Source organism: Herpailurus yagouaroundi, unplaced genomic scaffold (genome assembly GCF_014898765.1).
Source record: "Herpailurus yagouaroundi ecotype Mexico unplaced genomic scaffold, PumYag 203, whole genome shotgun sequence".
NCBI classification, from domain to species: Eukaryota; Metazoa; Chordata; class Mammalia; order Carnivora; family Felidae; genus Herpailurus; species Herpailurus yagouaroundi.
This window is the reverse complement of record NW_024412434.1, coordinates 9,719,652-9,738,750: the sequence shown is the minus strand read 5'-3', so window position 1 is coordinate 9,738,750 and position 19,099 is coordinate 9,719,652. Positions and strand designations below refer to the sequence as shown.

Genomic DNA, 19,099 nt, shown 5'->3' with positions numbered 1-19,099 from the left:
GTGTAGTACTAGCATAAAGACTGACATGTAGAGCAATGGAAGAGAATAGAGAGGCCAGAAATAAAGTCACACATATATGGTCAAATGATTTTGGACAAAGCTGCCAAAACCATACAATGGGTAGACAGTCTCTTCAACAAATGGTGCTGGGAAAGATGGATAACCACATATAAAAAGATAAAATTGGACCTTTACCCAACAACATATACAAAAATTAACTCAAGGGGCACCTGGGTAGCTCAGTTGGTTGAGCATCTGACTCTTGACTTCAGCTCAGGCCATGATCAGGTCATGGGACCGAGCCCTGCTTTGGGCTCCATGCTGAGCATGGAGCCTGCTTAAGATTCTCTCTCTCACTCTGCCCCCCTGCCACTTGCATGCTGTCTCTCTCTCTAAAAATAAATTAAATTGTTAAAAAATTAATTCAAAATGTATCAAAGACTTCAATGGAAGACCCAAAACCATGAAACTTTAGAAGAAAGCATAGGGCAGAATCTTCAGGACACTGGATTTAGCAATGATTTCTTAGCCATGACACCAATAAAATGCAACCAAATTAAAAACAGATGTATTGGACTTCACAAAAACTTAACAATTTTGTGTATCTTGGGCGCCTGGGTGGTTCAGTCAGTTAAGTGTCTGACTTTGGCTCAGGTTGTGATCTCGTGGTTCATGGGTTCGAGCCCCATGTTGGGCTCTGTGCTGACAGCTCAAAGCCTGGAGCCTGCTTCAGATTCTATGTCTCCCTCTCTCTCTGCCCCTCCCCTGCTCATGCTCTCTCTCTAAAATAAATAAACATTAAAACAAATTTTTTTTAGTTTGTGTATCAAAAGACAATATCCACAGAGTAAAAAGACAGCTCATAAAATGGGAGAAAATACTTGCAAATCATATATCTAATAAAGAATCAATATCCAGAATATACAAACAAACAAACAAACAAACAAACAAACAAACAAACAAACCAATTAAAAAATGGGCAAAGGACTTAACAGACATTTCTCCAAAGAAGATATACAAATAGCCAATAAGCACATGAAATAATGTTTAACATCAGTAATCATTAGAGAAATGAAAATCAAAACCACGGTAAGATACCCATTAAGATGGCTACTATCAAAAAAGAAAACAAAAACAGAAAATAAGCTTTGGTGAAGATGTGGAAAAATCAAAACCTTTTGCACTGGTGATGGGAATGTAAAATTATACAGCCACTGTGGAAAAAGTATGGCAGTTCTTCAAAAAATTAAAAATAGAATTACCATATGACCCAGCAATTCCACTTCGGGTATATACCCAAAAGAACTGAAGGCAGGGACTTGAAGAGATATTTGCATTATTCACAATAGCTAAAACATGGAAGCAACCCAAGGGTCCATCAGTGAAAGAATGAATAAGCAAAAATGTGTGTGTGTGTGTATATACATATACACATACATATATACATATATATGTATATACATACATATATATACATACATATATATATACGTATATATATATACATATATATATACGTATATATATACACAAAATATGGAATGTCATTCAGCTTTAAAAATCAAGGCAAATGAGACTTAAGCTATAACCTGAATGAAACTTAAGTATATTATGCTAAGTAAAATAAGCCAGTTTTAAAAAGACCAATACTATATGATTCCACTTACATGGAATACTGAAAAACAGGCAGAATGCAGAATGATGGGTTATCCAGGGCTGGGGGAGGGGAGAACAGGGGAGTTCGTGTTCATGGGTGTGGAGTTTCAGTTTTAAAAGACGAAAAGAGCGGGGCCCCTGGGTGGCTCAGTTGGTTGGGCCAATGACTTCGGCTCAGGTCACGATCTTGGAGTTTGTGAGTTCAAGCCCCGCATCGTGCTCTGTGCTGACAGCTCGGAGCCTGAAGCCTACTTCGGATTCTGTGTCTCCCCCTCTCTCTACCCCTACCCTGCTCACGCTCTGTGTCTCTCTGTCTCTCAATAATAAATAAACGTTTAAAAAAAAAAAAAAGATGAAAAGAGCTATGGAGATGGATGGTGGTGGTGGCTGAACAACATTATTCATGTATTTAACATCACTGAACTGTCACTTGAAAATGGTTAAGATGATAAATTTATGTCTTGTTTATTTTATCACAATAAAAAATTTTTTTAAAGAAAAAATAAAGTGGAGACTTCCTGGTCTACCTCTACTTGTTAGTATCACCCCTCAAGCAGCCCGGCTATACTTCCTGTCTGAGTTCAATGAGCTACCAGAGCTTCTCTCCAAGAGCTTATTTTGGCCTCAGCCAGTCTGAATAGATTTCGTTCCTTGCAAATCAAACAACCTCCATCTCTTTTATACTTTTACTCAGTGATATTGGGTAGCAAGGATCACTGCTTTACAGACACATACACTGGGAAGATACAGTGTATGCATATATATCTCAGTATTTCAAAGATGTTAATGCTTATTAAGTAACCTACCACTGGGCTCCCATGGGCATAGCCTCTGTGCACTGTCAATGCAAAGAAACCATCAGCCAAGTTTCTTTTTACATCAAGTCCACGTCTTAAAACTCCTTTCCTCTCTTTCTTCTCACTCTCTACCTCTCTCATACCCAGCAATGTCCCCAAAATATCTTTCTCATTGTCTTGCTCCCAGCTACCCACCAAAAATCCTCTCCCAAGCCTTCTTGGGCTCTCTCTTTTCTTCCCTACCCTTCTCCTGCTGCTATTCTTCCATCCAGCCTTTCTGGTGCTCCTCCCACTATCACCAGGGTGTGGAAGGAAAGGAATATCTGAGAACAGTGGCCAAAGGACAAGTAGAGGGTCAGAGGTCAGGCACAGGGAACATTTTGTTAACAGGCAAGAGAAAATACATATGCTATATACAAAACATATAATTAATAATAGTATACTGGTTAAAATAGAAACCACAAACAGTTATTGTTTTTATCAGTTTATATTTTAAAAGTCAAAGCACAAAGCTTTACTACGACACAAACATGAGACACAGAGGTCCCCAAGAAGCCTTGAGCACAAACCAGGACTTAGAGGCTTGATACAGCTATTTATCATGATCTCTCAGGAATCTGTGGGTTGATGCATCTGGGTGGTTCTCCATGCTCTCTGGTGTACCTGCACTTGGATAAGAACTGGGGCTGGGATCTTCTGAAGGTTTGAGGGGGCTGGGTATCCAAGATGGCATCTTCACCTCATGGCTGATGCCTCAGTGCTCCTTCATGTGGTCTCTCTCTCTGATGGAGTAGCCTCCTTCATGAGTGTTCAGGGCTAAAGGAGGCAGGAAGAGATGCTGCCAGCCAATAAGTGCTAAGTCCACCATCACTTCTGCTGTGTTCTATTGGCCAAAGCAGTCACGGGGTCCACCCACATTCAAGGGGGAGGGAGAGAAAGGGACTCCACTTCTTGATGGGTAAGAGAGATATGGTCATGGCCTTCTTTGGAAAACACAGTCCATTGCAGATGGCATTAAAGTTGTGTATTTAAATCAGAGGCAAATATTCCCGACAATTAAGAGCAATCCAAATAAAATGAACAGGCAAAACTTTATGAAGTGCTAAACCAAAAGAAAAAAAATACCTTCCCACTCCCCACCCCCAAAGTAGCAGAAATCTTAATTCAGGTCAACACAGGTCCCTTGTCAGAAGGTAGATGCTCTTTGGCCAGGAGGAAACATGCCGAAAGAGTAAGGTAGTAAGACACAGTTAAAATCCAACTCAGCTTAAACTTTAACTGTGTTCCTCCACGGTGCCAGAGCCCACGTTGTCTAGCCACTACCCATGGTCCTCAGAGATACTCCAGGAAGACTGCTCCACTGGTCCCTCCACAAAGAAGAAGTCAGCAGAGGAAGTTTCTCCCACACCACCGTCTCATGACATTGTGTTCTTCCCTGCCTGTGATTCATTCAGCCCTTGTCTCTCCCACATCCCAAACTCTCTCACTGCCACTCCTGTATCATGAGGCTATTCCTGGTGCGCTCCTCTGTCCTGGAACTTTAACTCTGCCTGGAGGACACCATGTCCATTGCAGCTTTCTCAAGGAAAAATCGTTTATTCTTCACACTCCATGTACCTTAAGTTCAGAAGGTGACTTTGCTGTTGCCCATTGTCCCCATTACTGTGGGCAGACCTTTAGTGGCTCCTCCTTTTATTCAAAACAAAAGAAAGCAAAAAGCAAACTAACTTCTTTTGAGAAGTGCCGTTTGGGCAAACTACTCTGTCTCCCTCTTCAGATCTGTCATCTCCACAAATCCCAGTCAGCCCTGCTCTGACACCTGACTCCCAGTCTTCCTTTAAAATGACTTTAAATCTTAGCATCATTCTGTTTGTTTGGAAGAGTCATGAATCATACCTGTTTCTTGCTTTCTCATCCAGTTAACATTCTGGTACTCTCAGAAGTGGCTCAGTCTCAGCAGTAAGTTATGGGCCACCCTAATCCTGGATGACTTAAACGGTTACCTGGGAAGATATACATAATCCTTTGGTCCCTCATTTCATTGGTCACATCAGCCACCCAGGCCCATGGTCACATTCTGGACATTGTCAGCACCCATAATAATGTCGATACCTCCAGAAGGAAAATTCAATCCGCCTACCTTCTGACCACAATAACCTTTCCTTCCAGCTGGCCTGTTCAGCTAGCTACTCCCATGACAGCTAAACTTTCTCCAAACCTAGGGAACCTAGCTTTGCAGGAGAGTCACACGACTGAGCAGATTGCTTCCACCATCATCGCCGATTTCAAATAGATTCTCGGGCTGCCTGGAAATCTCATTAAATTTTTCTAGTCACATTTTCTGCAATGACCTTGTCAAGCTTTCTCCAGTTCCCCAAATCTATGATAGTCTATGATAGTCCCTACTATCACACTCCCAGCAGAAGGCTCTACTTCTCTTCTTACCATATAAAAGACAATAGAGGCTTTAAATGAGAACTTCCTTATCTCACAGCTATCAAAAATAAGAAATTCCTTGTCTACTCTAAACCCACCTTTCTTCCTCTGGTAAAATACAGAAAATCTTATTTCTCTTTATTTAAGGACCCAAGAATATACAATGAGGAAAAGGTAGTTTCTTCAGGAAATGGTGGTGGGGAAACTAGACAGCCCCATACCATACACAAAAATAAACTCAAAATAGATTAAAGACATAAAGGTGAAGCCTGAAACCATAAAATTCCTAGAAGACATATGGAGTAAACTCTTGGATATTGGCCATAGCAATACTTTTCTGGATCTGTTTCCTCAGGCAAGGGAAACAAAAGCAAAAATAAACTATTGGAACTATACCAAACTAAAAGCTTTTGCACAGTGAAGGAAACCATCAACAAAACCAAAAGGCACGCTACTGAATGGAAGAATATATTTACAAATGATATATATGATAAAGGATTAATATCCAAAATATATAAGAACTCATACAACTCAACACCAACAAAACAAATAATGCAGTTAAAAAATTGGCAGAGGACCTGAATTACAGATGGCCAACAGACACATGAAAAGATGTTCAACATCACTAATCATCAGGAAAATGCAAATCAAAACTACAATGACATATCCCCTCACACCTGTCAGAATGGCTAGCATCAAAAAGAGGAGGTATAACAAGTTTGGTGAGGATGTGGAGAAAAGGAACCCTTGTGAACTGTTGGTGGGAAGGTAAACTGGTGCAACCACTCTGGAAAACAGTATGATGGTTCATCAAAAAATTAAAAAAAGAAATACCATATGATCTAGTAATTCTACTTCTGGGTATTTACCAGTTGAAAAAGTAAACACTAATTTGAAAAGATATATGCACCCCTATGTTTATTGCAGCATGATTTACAATAACCAAGATATGGAAACAACCTAAGTGTCCATCAATAGATAAATGAATAAAGAAGATACAGTGTATATATATAATAGAATGAAGTCTTGCCATTTGTAACAACACAGATGGACATAGAAGGTATTATGCTAAGTAAAATAAGTCCAATAGAGAAAGACAATTATCATATGATTTCCCTTATATGTGAAATCTAAAAAACAAAACAAATGAACAAAAAACAGAAACAGACTCACAAATTCAGAGAACAAACTGGTGGTTGCCAGAGATGAGGAGGTTAGGGGGACAGGCAAAATCAGTGAGGGGAATTAAGAGGTACAAACTTTCAGTTATAAATTAAATAAGTCGCAGGGATGAAAAGTACAGCATGGAGAATATAGTCAATAATATAGCAATAATTTCATATGGTAATGAAGGCAACTACACTTACCATGGTGAGCATTCATAATGTATATAATTGTCAAATCACTATGTTGTACACTTGAAACTAATATAATATTATAAACTATATTTCAATTACAAAGAAAAAAAGAACTCGAAAACTTTTCACCATCCATCATTTCTACTCTCTCTTTAATATTTAATCCTTCAATCTCATCTGGTTTCTTCCTACTTGAAAACCATTTAAAAAAATAAAATAAAATCTTCCTCGATTTCACATGCCTGACTCTCTACCTCCCTATCCTTCTCCTCTTTATAGGCAAACTACTCAGAAGGGTTATTTTGCTCACCTATTCACTCCTTAGCCCATCTGGCCTCCAGCCCCAACATGCTATTAAAAATAGGTCTCTGTGGGGTGCCTGGGTGGCTCAATTAGTTGAGGGCCTGACTCTTGATTTCAGCTCAGGTCATGATCTCACAGTTTGTGAGATCAGGGCCTGCCTGGGGCTCTGCAGTGGCAGTATGGAGTCTGCTTGGGATTCTCTCCCTCTCTCTCTCTCTCTGCCCCTCCCCAGCTCTCTCTCTCTCTCTCAAAATAAATAAACATTTAAAATAATATATCTCTGTGATCATTAATATGGCTCAAGTTAATGGGTACGTCTTGATCTTCATCTTATATTACTCTTAACAGCCCCAGACATGGCTGCACACTCCCACTGTTGTGAATTCCTCAACACCACCTTCTCCTGGTTTGCCTCCCACCCCATCAGAGCTCTCCCTCTGTCTCCTTTTCAGGCTCAACTTCCTCTACTTTGATGATGACATTCCTTAAAGCTTAGCATAAGGTCTTTTTCTCATCTTACTTCTAAGCCATCTATCTCATCAATGGCCACCTGTGGGTAGATTAGCCAACCTGTGTATCTCTAACTGTAAACCACACTCTGAGCATCAGCCCCTTACACATCTGTCTACATGAGGTCTCCACTCACACGTCTCAAAAGTTTATCATACTCAACTTGTTCAAAATAAAACTCACTATCTTCCCCTCCCCCAGTCTCCCCCTGCACCCACCAGAGTTCCTCATCTCATTGAACGGCAATGACATCCATCATTATCCAAGTCTGCATCTTAGTGGTCATCCTTGGCTCCTCCCTCTTCCTCACTCTGTTCAAATCCAGTCATCACTGCCTCCTATCGACTACCTTATAAATATCTCTCAGGTCCATCCATTTCTTTCCATTTCCACTATCACCAATCTAGTCCAAACCACTGTAAATCTCTCAGCCAGCCTCGCTCAGAAATCTTCCTGCACCCATTCTTCTCTTCATCTGGTCAATTCCCCAAACGATAGCCAAAGTGATTTTCCTAAAACATAAATCCTGCCAGCTTAAAGTATTCTTAACACAATCTCATTGCTTTTAAGATGAGAAAACAACCTTCAACATGGTCCACATGGTCCTACACGGTCCCTCCCTACTGACCTTTCTTCGTCTAGCCCTGCCTCACACCAGAGCTCTCAGGACTCCAGTCACACTGGCTTACACTCAATTCCTAATCCCTTCTGCCACTCTCCCACTCCTGTGGCAGCCCATCAGCAAACATTGGTGATTCTGCTCTGAAATCATATCTTGAATCCAAACTCTTCCCATCATCCCCATCTTCAGGATACTAACCAAAACCACCATCATCTTTCACCTGGACTACTGCCACAGCCCACTGAATGATCTCTCACTGCCCTTTGTCTTGCTCCATTCGATCCATTTCCAATCACCAACCAGCATGATGACGTACAGCAAAAGTCCAGTCATGTACTTACTTCCTAAAATCTTTCCAATGGCTCCCCACTGCAATCAGAATAAAACTCAAAGTCCTCAAGGCTGACCCCAAGCCACTGCCTAATGTGGTCCTTGCTTACCTCTCTGTCCCCATCCGTTACCACTGCCCTACTTTTTTTGCTGTATGCTAGACACACGGGCCCTCTTTCTAACTTTCTATGTTCCCATCTCAAGACCTTTCCTTGCTCTTTCTTCTGTTGGAATGTTTTTCCAAGCCTCTGAATGGCTGCTCCTTTTCATGACTTTGCAAAGAGGTATTGCCTGCCCTCTTCCTCTCCTGTGAAAGTCACTCCATTGCTTCACCTGACTTTCCATATAGTACTATGTTTAGAACCTTCCAATGGCTGCTTCCTATCTCAGAGTAAAGTCCCGACCATAGCCAGAAAGACCACACATTATCTGGCCACAATTTCCTCTTTGATCTCATACACCACCTGTTTCCCTGTCACTGCGCTCCATCCATACTAGCTTCCTTGCTGTTTTCCCAACATCTCAAGTGCCTTCCTAACCCAGAGCCTTTCAACATTCTCATCCCCAAATCGACATGAATGAATCTCTCATGTCATTTAGGTCTGGCTCAACTATCACTTATCAAAAAAGCTCTTCCTTGAGGATCCTAATTAATATAAGGCTCCATGCCTACTACCATCACTCTCACCTTTTAACTCCCTTCAAAACACTTACGTTACTTAATATGGTAAATATTAACTTGCTTTCTCAGCAAGAATTTTCTTCACAACTATTTTTATTGTTCTTAGATGAGTTAATAGTTTTTCCTTAAATAAATGGCTGAACTATCTTAATTTACCTAACTGATGTGTGTGTCTAATATATCTGTATGTCTTTAGGTCTTCTCCACCACCTTCCTTCCCCACACGGCGGGGAGGCCCTTTAAGACACGGCCCTATAGGGAAGACGCGGTAAATTCAATCCCACTTACAAACTGTTTCTAACTTCTGTATTTTCGGATCTCCCCACTTTCTCCCAGGAGGCTCCACTCCCAAAGAATCTCGGACTACGTCCAGTCAGTCCTTTGCTATTACAAATCCTGCGGCCAAGAATGGGCGTGGGTATATGCATTGCTTCTTTTCATCACTGTAATACATTCTTAGAAGTGGGATTTCTGGATCAAAGGGTAACTGCCTACGCAAGTTAAATAGCTGTTGCCGAATTCGCCGCCACCGGGTTCGTACCGTTTTGGAGTTCCACCGGCAACGTGTCAGAGCGCCTGTTTCTTCACAGTTTCGCCCGCGCCAACTCAGTGTCCTTAAGCTTTGGGGGGAGGGGAGGGTTGCCATCCGAGAGTTGAGACACCGGCTGCGCGGAGCGCGCCCTTCCACATCCGACCTCCAACCCCGCAACCCCACCCAGGACTCCCACTGGGACCAGCGTCCTTGCGGACCCGTGCGGGGGAGGGGAGGGCAGGCGCGCACGCGGGGGGCGGGGAGGGGCGGGCAGGCGCGCACGCGCGGGGCCCCCTGCGCTCCGCACACACGCGCCGCGTCCCCAGCGGGTGGGCTGCGCGCGGCGGGCAGATCCGGCCTTGCTCAACAGGCTCGAAAGAGGAAGCGCACAAAGGGCTGAAGTAAACACTTAGGAAGACCGTTGCAAAATAGATGAGGTTCTCGGGTTTTTTGGAGCCATCATCTGGCCCCAGATCCCTTAGTCACTAATATAGCGAGGGACCGAGAAGGCTCAATTCGCTGGGGAACGCTCCGGAGGGAAGGGGACGCGCGTAGGGGCGGGATGAGGGAGGAAGGCCCAACTTTTCCCAGAATTAAAAAAAACAACTTTCGAGGGTGTGGTGTAGAAGCGAGGCACAGACCCGATTAGTTGGAAAAAGCAGTCCCCGAGTTTCAAGAGTCTGCATCCACCCGTCCTTCTCCGTGCGTGTCTCGAGCCGAGCGCCCTCGTGGCATCTCGATGCAAAGCGGCGCGGCGGGCGCCTCACGTCTGCGCGCTGCGTGGGAAGGGCAGGGCTGACACCACTTCCTCCCCGAGGCGGCGGACCTGAGCCCGGGTGGAGTCCAGTGTGCCGCGTCGCCTGCCCCGCCGCCGCCCCGCCGCCGGCCCGCGCCCCGCCCGCGCGGAGTCCCAGCCGAGCTCCGCCGAGTCCCCACGCAGCCGTCGAGGTAAGCGGCGCCGGCCCCGTCCCGGCGCCCTGAGAGCTGCAGCCGGGACCCTCAGGGCTGCCGCGGGACCCTGTGTGTCCAGCGGGTCTGCTCCCGGGCCCGACCCAGCTCCCCGCCTTGGCCGGGAGAACGCGCTCCCCCCGCTTGGCCCTCGAGGGGAGCGCGTCCCCCCGGGTCTCCTCCGCCGACTTGAGTGCTTGACCCGGCCACGCGGGGGGTTGGGGCGCGGGCTCGTCTTCCCCGCGTTCGCTTTCATCACAATTTGACTGATTTCCTGCCCAGAAAGTTGCTTCAGAGATAGTCGGGGAACCCGTATGAACCCTCACCTGTTCAGCTGTCCAGAGCCCCAACTTGACCCCTCTGGAGGAATTCCTGGGGGCATTTTAGGGCACCTTAGGTTAAATGCAAGTCGTGCAAGAATGAGAGTGACGATCGAAGTCTGATGTATTTTAGTGTTATCGTACTTTAAAACTTTTGGACAATTCTTTCGTCGTTTTAAAAACATCTTTACCAGTGATTGTCCTTTTCATTTTACAATAAGGCAGAGGAAAGATTTGGACAGCAGGTGTAAGTTTCATAATTTGGTTTGGGGGGAATGCCCAGAGTGACGTTTTATAGCATGAAGGAAACTAACTGGGATGCCCTTACATCCAGGGGACCTCAGCCCAGGAGTCCCCCAGGAGACTTTGTCCCTTGCACCTCTTACTGTCTTTTCGGGAAGGTATTTCTTTTTCATACCATTGTGGAAAGGTAAATGTGTAGTTTCCTAGTGCCACTCAGAGTAAAGCTGTTGAAGAAGAACTTTAAATGTGGACATTAGAAAAAAAAAGCAGTATCAGAGGAAAGTAACATAGAGAAAAGGTGCATGACTTGATTACTCCCAAGGATATTATTTCTGGTGGCAAAATGTGGTTTAAATAAAGGCAAGGGTACTTACTACCTACTACTAATTTTAAATTCTGGGCCTCTGAACAGAAATTTCAGAAAGAGAGCTTTTGTCCCTTGGAACGAACCTCCAATGCCAATTTTCCCTCAGGCCTCACTGCAGTAGTCTTACAGTTAAGATTGGCTAGCAAAATTAGCAAAAAAACTACTGAGAAATCTTCTATAATGTCTTCCGGGTGGTATTTCCTGTCTGTTCAACGTGTTGTGAAAGGTCTAAGAAATTTAATGTCATCTTCAGGCTGTTAACACATAATCGTTTCACACCGATACTAATGCTTGTGGGGTTTTTCTGGGTATTTGGGAGATTTGGATTCAAGCTCCAAATCCACCTTTAACTAGACAAGGTTGGCCTTGATTAAGTTGCCTTAACCTCCCTGGACCTGAGAGGGAAGCGAATTTGTTTGACTAGAGTATGTCTGTCATTATAATAGCAATTGGGGAACAGCTATAAATTCTTTGAATTTGTCCTGCCTAGAATACTAGCAAAGTTAGAATTGCTGATCACACAGAAAAGAATGGAGAAAATCATACTGATAACATATTTTGTTAAAGTCTGAAATATCAACAGTTTTGAGACCCTCTGTTTCTATAGAAGGTCCTCCAAAAATAGTCCATTTTTGTTCTATATGTAAAATGGCAGGTTTCCATTCTGTTGAAAAAACTGAGGTAGAGAATTGATGTGCTCAAGCTTGGACAGGTCAGTATTAGATTCCAAAATTCTTCAATTATTATTACTCAAGAGATATAACTTTGTGATATGGATTACTTAATGATTTAGTTACTTTAAATCTTAAACACAGTACTTACAAGGTTATATATATAGTGTCCATTAATTTTTTCTTATTTTTATATCCTAGGAATGTATAACAATCATCCACTTTTTTTTACCTTTATTCGCTCATAGTAAAAAAGTTTTAGATATTTTCATATTATTATTAGAATGAGCTATTTATAAAATTTATTGCCATAAGTGTCTGTTTGATATGCCACTCTGAATTTCTTTAAACCAGCCTACTTTCAAAAGCATTATTATTTTCGTTTACTTCTAATCCTCTTCCATCTTATTTTAATTATTTTTATGCCCAAAACCTTTCAGTGAGTCCATAAATCTTATATAAATTAAGTTGGCATTTCAGAGTTTATCACACCAAAATATTTTCAATGCTAAAGACCTCATAGTTTATTTTATAGGCAATAGAATGATCTTAGTAATTCTCACCTGGAAATAGAACAATTCTTATTAACATAGTTAATTTTTTAGGATGTAAATGTGTCTAAGTATTTTTTTAAACTTTATTTTATTTTGGGGGGAGAACACAAGTGGGGAAGAAGCAGAGAGAAGGGGACTGAAGCAGGCTGTGTGCTGACAAGCTGACAGCAGCTAGCCCCGTATGGAATTCAAACTCCCCAACCATGAGATTATGACCTGAGCTGAAGTCAGACACTCAACCAACTGAGCCACCCAGGCACCCTTAAATATGCCCATATTTTATGTCAGTTCTGTCATCCTCTGTGGCAAGTAGCTTAAAGTTTAAGCAATTATTACAAATTGAAGTACATCATAAATGCCAGGATTTGAGGTGTTAGATTGAGGGTATAGCTCACACTGGTTGTATAGTCGTGTTTTTCTGTATTACAGTTATGAGAAACATGATTTGTAGGGGAAACTGCTATTTGGAAAAGTTAACAGATTTCTCTTGAGAAGAGAGAACAGCAGCATTAAGGAATGGCATTGAATAAGCCATAATCAATTTAAGGGGCTAAGGTTGTACATGCACAGTAACAAGGGAGGGCCTGTGGACAGCTTCTAGGGACTAGAGAATGTGACCTGCCACCACAGCATCCCCATTGTCTAGCCAAATTCCTGGCACCATAGTTAGGACTCAAAAAGCATTTGCTAAATGTGCAGATATAGCAGTTCCACTTGTGGGTTATGCCATCAGAATGTCACAAGCCCCTGACCCAGGGAGCTCTGTTGGTACCAACCCTGAGGCATGAGCAGGCAGAGATACAGCACCATTCCAAGGCACCGCACCTTCTCAGCACATGCTCTGAAGCTGGAATTCGTGATGCAGGTTCCAAACATTTTCTGAAGATTGGTTAAGAAGCTTACGCAGAGGGTAAGAAGCAGAGCTGACCTTTGAACTGAGCTAGTCTCATACGGCACCCCCTAGGAGCTGTACCAGGGACAGGGCTCAAAAGGTGAAAAAACATGGGCCCTTTGCTCAGTGCTCTTCTAGCCTAGAAAGGGGGGACATGAATGGGTACAGTTCTACACATGACCAGAGTCAGGTGCTGTGGAAGCACATATGAGATCCCTGTACCACAGTGGGTACAGGGAGGATGAAATTAAGATAACCAAGGAACTTGCCTTGCAACAGTGGGAAGACAGGATATTATAATCAGTTGTGAAGTTATTATATTTATATATGTTTTTTGAAAAATTAATTCTGCTTTGGCAGCCATCACGTGTTTTCATTTTTATCTTTATGCTCATCCCTCTTGATAGCTCACCAGGTTGATTAAATCAATGAAGCAGTGAGTATGTATTTTTTTTAAATTTCTCCTGGAGGTCTTTCTGATTTGGTTTCACATCACAGACTCATTAGTAAGGTGGTTGTGGGCAGGGAGAGGGTTTAAATGCTAAGTCACACGGCAATTATGTTTCCACAAACCGGCTAGAAGATTTATGTCTAGGGAGCTATATCCTATCAAACTGGAAGAAAAATAAAGAGCGGTAGTAGAACAAGTAAGCTAGACTAGGTTTATTTTGTCCTTTTTTATTATGAAATGTTTCATGCATACAAAAGATGGTGTATAATGCATATGTTAATTATAACAAATAATAAAGCCAACATCTGGATACCTATCATCCAGTTGAAGAAGTAAAATATTACCAGTCCATCTTCTGACGTCCTCTAAATAGCATTCCCCTTTTTTCTCAGTAGAATATTCTGTATATCAGTATTCTGAATGTGCTGATTTTTTTTTAAAAAGCATTTGGAAAGCATGTACATGCATTTGCAAAGATGTCAAACTGGGAATTAGAGGACACTGGCCCTTGGGAGACTGGGATTAGAATCTCCGACTGTAAGCACAGTTATAAATAGAGTCTTCTGTTAAGTGAAGACATCTTATTTTAAATAGCGTAATGGGGCGCTTGGGTGGCTCTGTGGGTGAAGTGTCTGACTTTTGGTTTTAGCTCAGGTTATGATCTCACGGTTCCTAAGTCTGAGCCCCGCATTAGACTCTTTGCTGACAGTGTGAAGCCTGCTTGGGATTCTCTGTATCCCTCTCTCTCTTCCCCTCTCCTGCTCATGATCTCTGTCTCCCTCAAAATAAATGAACATTAAAAAAAATTAAAAATAAAAAGCAAAGCAGGTTATAAATGATTAAGAGTAAGTACCACAGAAATAGTTAGGGGTATCTTAGTTATTACTGAAATGACCAAGATTCATCAGGGGATAAGTTTTAAGGGTAATAAATATATTAGGAAGTGTTCACTTTTTCATATTACTTAGATTTCTACTGAAAATACAATTCAGTCATTTAAAAAACATTTGCCAAGCGCTATTCTAGATGTTTGAATGTGTTTCTGAGTAGGTGAGGCAAAGATCTCTCCATTGCGGAGTTTGGATTCTAACGGGGCGATACAGACAATAATCAGTAAATATAATAAATAAGTAAGTAATATAGGTTTAATAAGTGAAAAGTGCCATAAAAAAGTCAAAGTTGAGCAAAGTAAAGTTGTAGTATTTAATAAGGTGGTCAGGCTTGGTCTCACTGTGTAGATACAATTTGAGCAAAGTTTTGAAGGAGTTAGCTAACAGGCTATCTGAGGGCACTGTGTTCCCAGCAGAGGGAACAGCCAGTGCCAAGGCTGTAAGACAGGGTTCTTCCTAGTATATTCAAGAAACAGGGAAGCTCACATGGCTAGTAGGTGGGTGAGCAGGACGAGAGTAACAGGAGATGTGGCTGGAGAGGAACATGAAGAGGTGACAGATCATGTAAGGTCTTGTCGGCCATTGTAAGAAGTTTGGCTTTTACTGTGAGTGAAATTGAGGGACTGTTGTGGGATTCTGAGGAGAGGAGTAGCATGATCTGACTTATATTTAAAAGGCTCACTCTGACTGCTTGAGGATGAAAGCCAGGAGCCCATTAGGAAGCTTTGGGAATCACCATGTTTTTTGAGGGTGAGGTCAGGATTTTTTGACAGCATGGATATGGGGTTCGAGAAAGAGGAGTCAGCAATGATTCCAAAGTCTTGACCTAAACAGGTGGAAGATAGAATTGCCATCAATTGGCATGGGAGGTTGGAGAGGAGATGGTCAGAAGTTCAGTTTGGGATATGAACATAAAGTATCAATTGGTAATAACCATGTGCTTATTACATATAAGGCTGAAGTCATTCAGGCTGAGTAGCTATTTGGGAAGATATTGTTGTTATTCTCAGTATACAGAATTAGAAATGATGGTTTGAAAGTTAAAGAAATGGAACATAGGGGCACCTGGGTGGCCCAGTCAGTTAAGCATCCAACTTTTTATTTCAGCTCAGGTCATGATCTCATGGTTTCTGGGTTCAAGCCTGGCATTGGGTTCCTCACTGATGATGCAGAGCCTTCTTGGGTTTCTGTCTCCCTCTCTCTCTCTGCCCCTCTCCTGCTTGCTATCTCTCTCTCAAAATAAATAAGTAGACATTAAAAGAATTAAAAAAAAAAGAAATGGGACATGAAACCAGATCTTTTAGAAAAAGAAAAAAGTTTTAACCATTCTTTCAAAACTTGCTGAAAGGAGAAAAAGAAAAAAACTTGCTGAAAAGGTTGACTAGTAATCTTATACAGATAAAATAAGAATATAGTCAACTAATCAGTAATATTCCACTTCCATGAAATGCTAGACAATGAAAATTATCTTTAATGACTGTAAAAGCAAAAAATAGACACTAAAGACACATTCACAAAGTCATTACTAGTAACCTGGGCATTAGGCAATACAAGGTTTCTATGATTGTGTTTAGCAGCAAATTCTGAGGGAGGAAGGACAAAGGCCTTTTCCACAAAGGAGACTTTTATCTAAACCAGAGGTTAAGATATTTATATTTTCAAAACCCAAGACCAGATTTGGAAGAGAGGGGAGCTTTCTCTTGGCACAGCTGGATTTCAGATGGATGCAAGTGTTCAACCAGGGCCAAAGGTTCACTAGTAGCTGTTGAAGAATGTTAGATGACATGGTTATAGTATTTTGAAAAGTGAAAGTACTTTCTACCTCATTAGGAAGTAGCTACTGGAATGGTGATAACTGACGTTTCATTTGTTCTGGTTATAAGAGTCATCAAAGCAGTGTACTTATGGAATGGTAGTATTTAGTGGAAAACCAACCAAGTGGTTGATTACCAATTAATAGACTATGTTTTTCACCAGGCAAAACTCCAGTCTTCAGTTAAATACATTATTAAGACTTCATCTCAAAAAATAAAAGAATCAGTTAGGGAAGGGGGGGAATACCATAAAATCTTTTGCAGGAGATTCACAGTATATTAATGAAATTACTGATTAAGTAAATTTATCTAAGGCTACTCTATTTATAGTACAATATTACAGACTCACTTAGGTCTCCTAATACCATAAAATTCACAACTGACAGGTCAATGAACTAAGTAGATTCAGGATATAGTATGGGTTTGTTTTGTTGTTTTTAAGAGAATGGCTTCCTTCTGATTAAATTCCATAAGTGATATGGCTTACTTAGCAAACCAAGAATATTTCTTAACATGCTTACTAATTCAGTGACATTACGTTTCCCCTGTTGTAAGGAACAAACAGAAACGAAGTTGCTTGGGCCATGAATGTAGTGCTGTAAACACATGGCTCATAAGACCACTACTGAATAGAGAAGCTGAAACCCCAAGGTAGCTCACTACACTGTCAGAGCAGAGATAGCATCCCTCAAGGCTTACAGGGGCTTAGGGCTCTTATGCATATGTTTGAGTTGCGTGAAACTCTGCTCAGCATGCTATAATTATAACTTTTGTTTTCAGTTTCAACACACATCTGTTGAAGGCCAACAATGTGTCCAGTGTGGAGGGTATAAAATAGAATAAGATGTGGCCCCTAACCTCAAGAAGCTTCCAACTGAGTGGGAGAGACAAACCTGTAAATAAACACATCCCAGTGTGTGATATGCAATGATAGGTACAGAAATAATACAATGAAGAGTGATTATAGGGAAGACATCATGTGGAGGTGACTGTGGGGCCCTTGGAAGGATAAAGGTATTTCCAGGCATCCCAGGGAAAGAAGGCTACCCCAGGCACCACACATAGGAAATCGTTGGGCAGTGCTGCAGCATGAAGTTCAGTGGGAAAGGAAATGGAGCAATTCTGATTTAACACTTGGTGAGTAATATTCAAATTAGGTTCATATGGTGCAGTCACCATAATCTATCATCTTTGAGTCAAATGCTTAGGCACTTGTAATAACAGAACTGTAGCACTCCAGACCAACCCTGTCCAACAGAAATATAATACCAACCGTGTATATAACTTTAAATTTTCAAGAAACCACATTAGAAACAGTAAAAAGAAACAAGTAACACTAATTTTAGGGATATATTTTATTTCGTATGTATCCTGAATGATCACTTAATTAATTAATATTAATTATGCTAAATTGCATTAAATTTAAGTAATGTTAAAATTATTGGTGAAGTCTTCTTTCATTTTTCCATACTAGGTCAGATCAACCACATTTCACCCTTATACCACATCTCCATTTGGACTAGGCACAATTCATGTGCTCAGTAACCACATGAACTCGTGGTGACCAAATTGGACAGTGCAACTCTAGATAATGGCACAAATATTGTATCTTAACTATGTGTTGACTTCTCAGCTGCATAGAGCATCTTAGATGAATTATGAAGTAAGCTAAAGGGAAACAGAAGGGAACAGTGTTTTCTATTAGTATGGAGTCTGTCCCTGGAACCTGATTTGAATTCACATTTAAACCTGTACTCAAATACTTTGTTAGTTCTCTAGCAACAAAAACAAACCCAAATTATCATTTCTTACCTTCCTTTTTATTCTTTCTCTTCCCCTCCCACCTTATTTTTGGATTCTTTCTAATAGTAACAAGGACTGAGAAAGAATGGAAATAAATAAGTGGAGCGGTATGCCATAAACCCACATCCAGCAAAATGTGAACTGTTGCCATAGGCAACAGTGGTTGCCATCTCTCTCTCTCTCTCAGTCTCTCTCTCTCTCTCGTTGCTTCCACCTACTACTTCATAGGCATCAACAACAATTCTCTTTACAGTGGTTCCAAACTCTAGAAATATACCTTCTTTTGGCTGGCGGGGAGGGACAGGTAGTGATAAGACTTGGAAGATAGAGTCGGTTTGATTCATGGATATGGTTTCAACAAGGCTCAGGGATATTTTTATGCCCTCTCCTATCTTCTTCAGAATGGTTAAGAATTTCTGTCATAGAAACAATATTTACAGATGTCCTTTCCAGTGGCTTGGTCTTTGGAAACTGCCTGGTCCACAAAAAAACGGTAGTCCAGCCAGTTTCTAGGTACACAGAAATGTAACAAACAAAAGTACCCATCCAGTTGCGAACATGGGATTGTGTTTGTGAATATGTGACTGACATTTGTCTCCACTGCTTGTTTTAAATGGAGAGTAAAGTAATAAAAGTAATGATGATGATAATAATAATAGCTGATATTAGTATCACTAATATCACTGTGCCTGGAACTATATACTAAGCACTTTACAGACACCATCTCATCCCCATGAAACATGGACTGTTCTTATTCATTTTACAGCTGGGGAAACTAAGCCAACAGAGAGGTTAAATAACTTGCCCAAGATTACTCAGCAGCTGAGTATATTTACTGAGTAAATGGTGTGTGTCAACACTTGATGAAAATACAAGTTTCCACATCTGAACTCATAATGTGGTGTGAAAGACAGACAGAC

The 19,099-nt window shown here is 41.4% G+C and overlaps 1 protein-coding gene and 1 long non-coding RNA gene across 2 annotated transcripts in view; one reads left to right on the top strand and one right to left on the bottom strand.

Annotated features, from left to right (window-relative positions):
- Positions 1 to 2,921: 2,921 nt before the first annotated feature.
- LOC121014694 (uncharacterized) lies at positions 2,922 to 9,479 on the bottom strand. Its single transcript, XR_005783373.1, has 3 exons — positions 9,236 to 9,479; positions 4,350 to 4,456; positions 2,922 to 3,269 (listed from the first exon to the last, which is right to left on the bottom strand). It is a non-coding gene; the product is annotated as an uncharacterized LOC121014694 (long non-coding RNA).
- Positions 9,480 to 9,558: 79 nt separating this feature from the next.
- The window catches only part of APBB1IP (amyloid beta precursor protein binding family B member 1 interacting protein), a 97,490-nt gene continuing 87,949 nt past the window's right edge, over positions 9,559 to 19,099 (top strand). The window contains exon 1 of the mRNA XM_040451171.1: positions 9,559 to 10,174. The gene's annotated coding sequence lies outside the window, so the exon portion shown is untranslated. The remainder of the gene's footprint in view (positions 10,175 to 19,099) is intronic.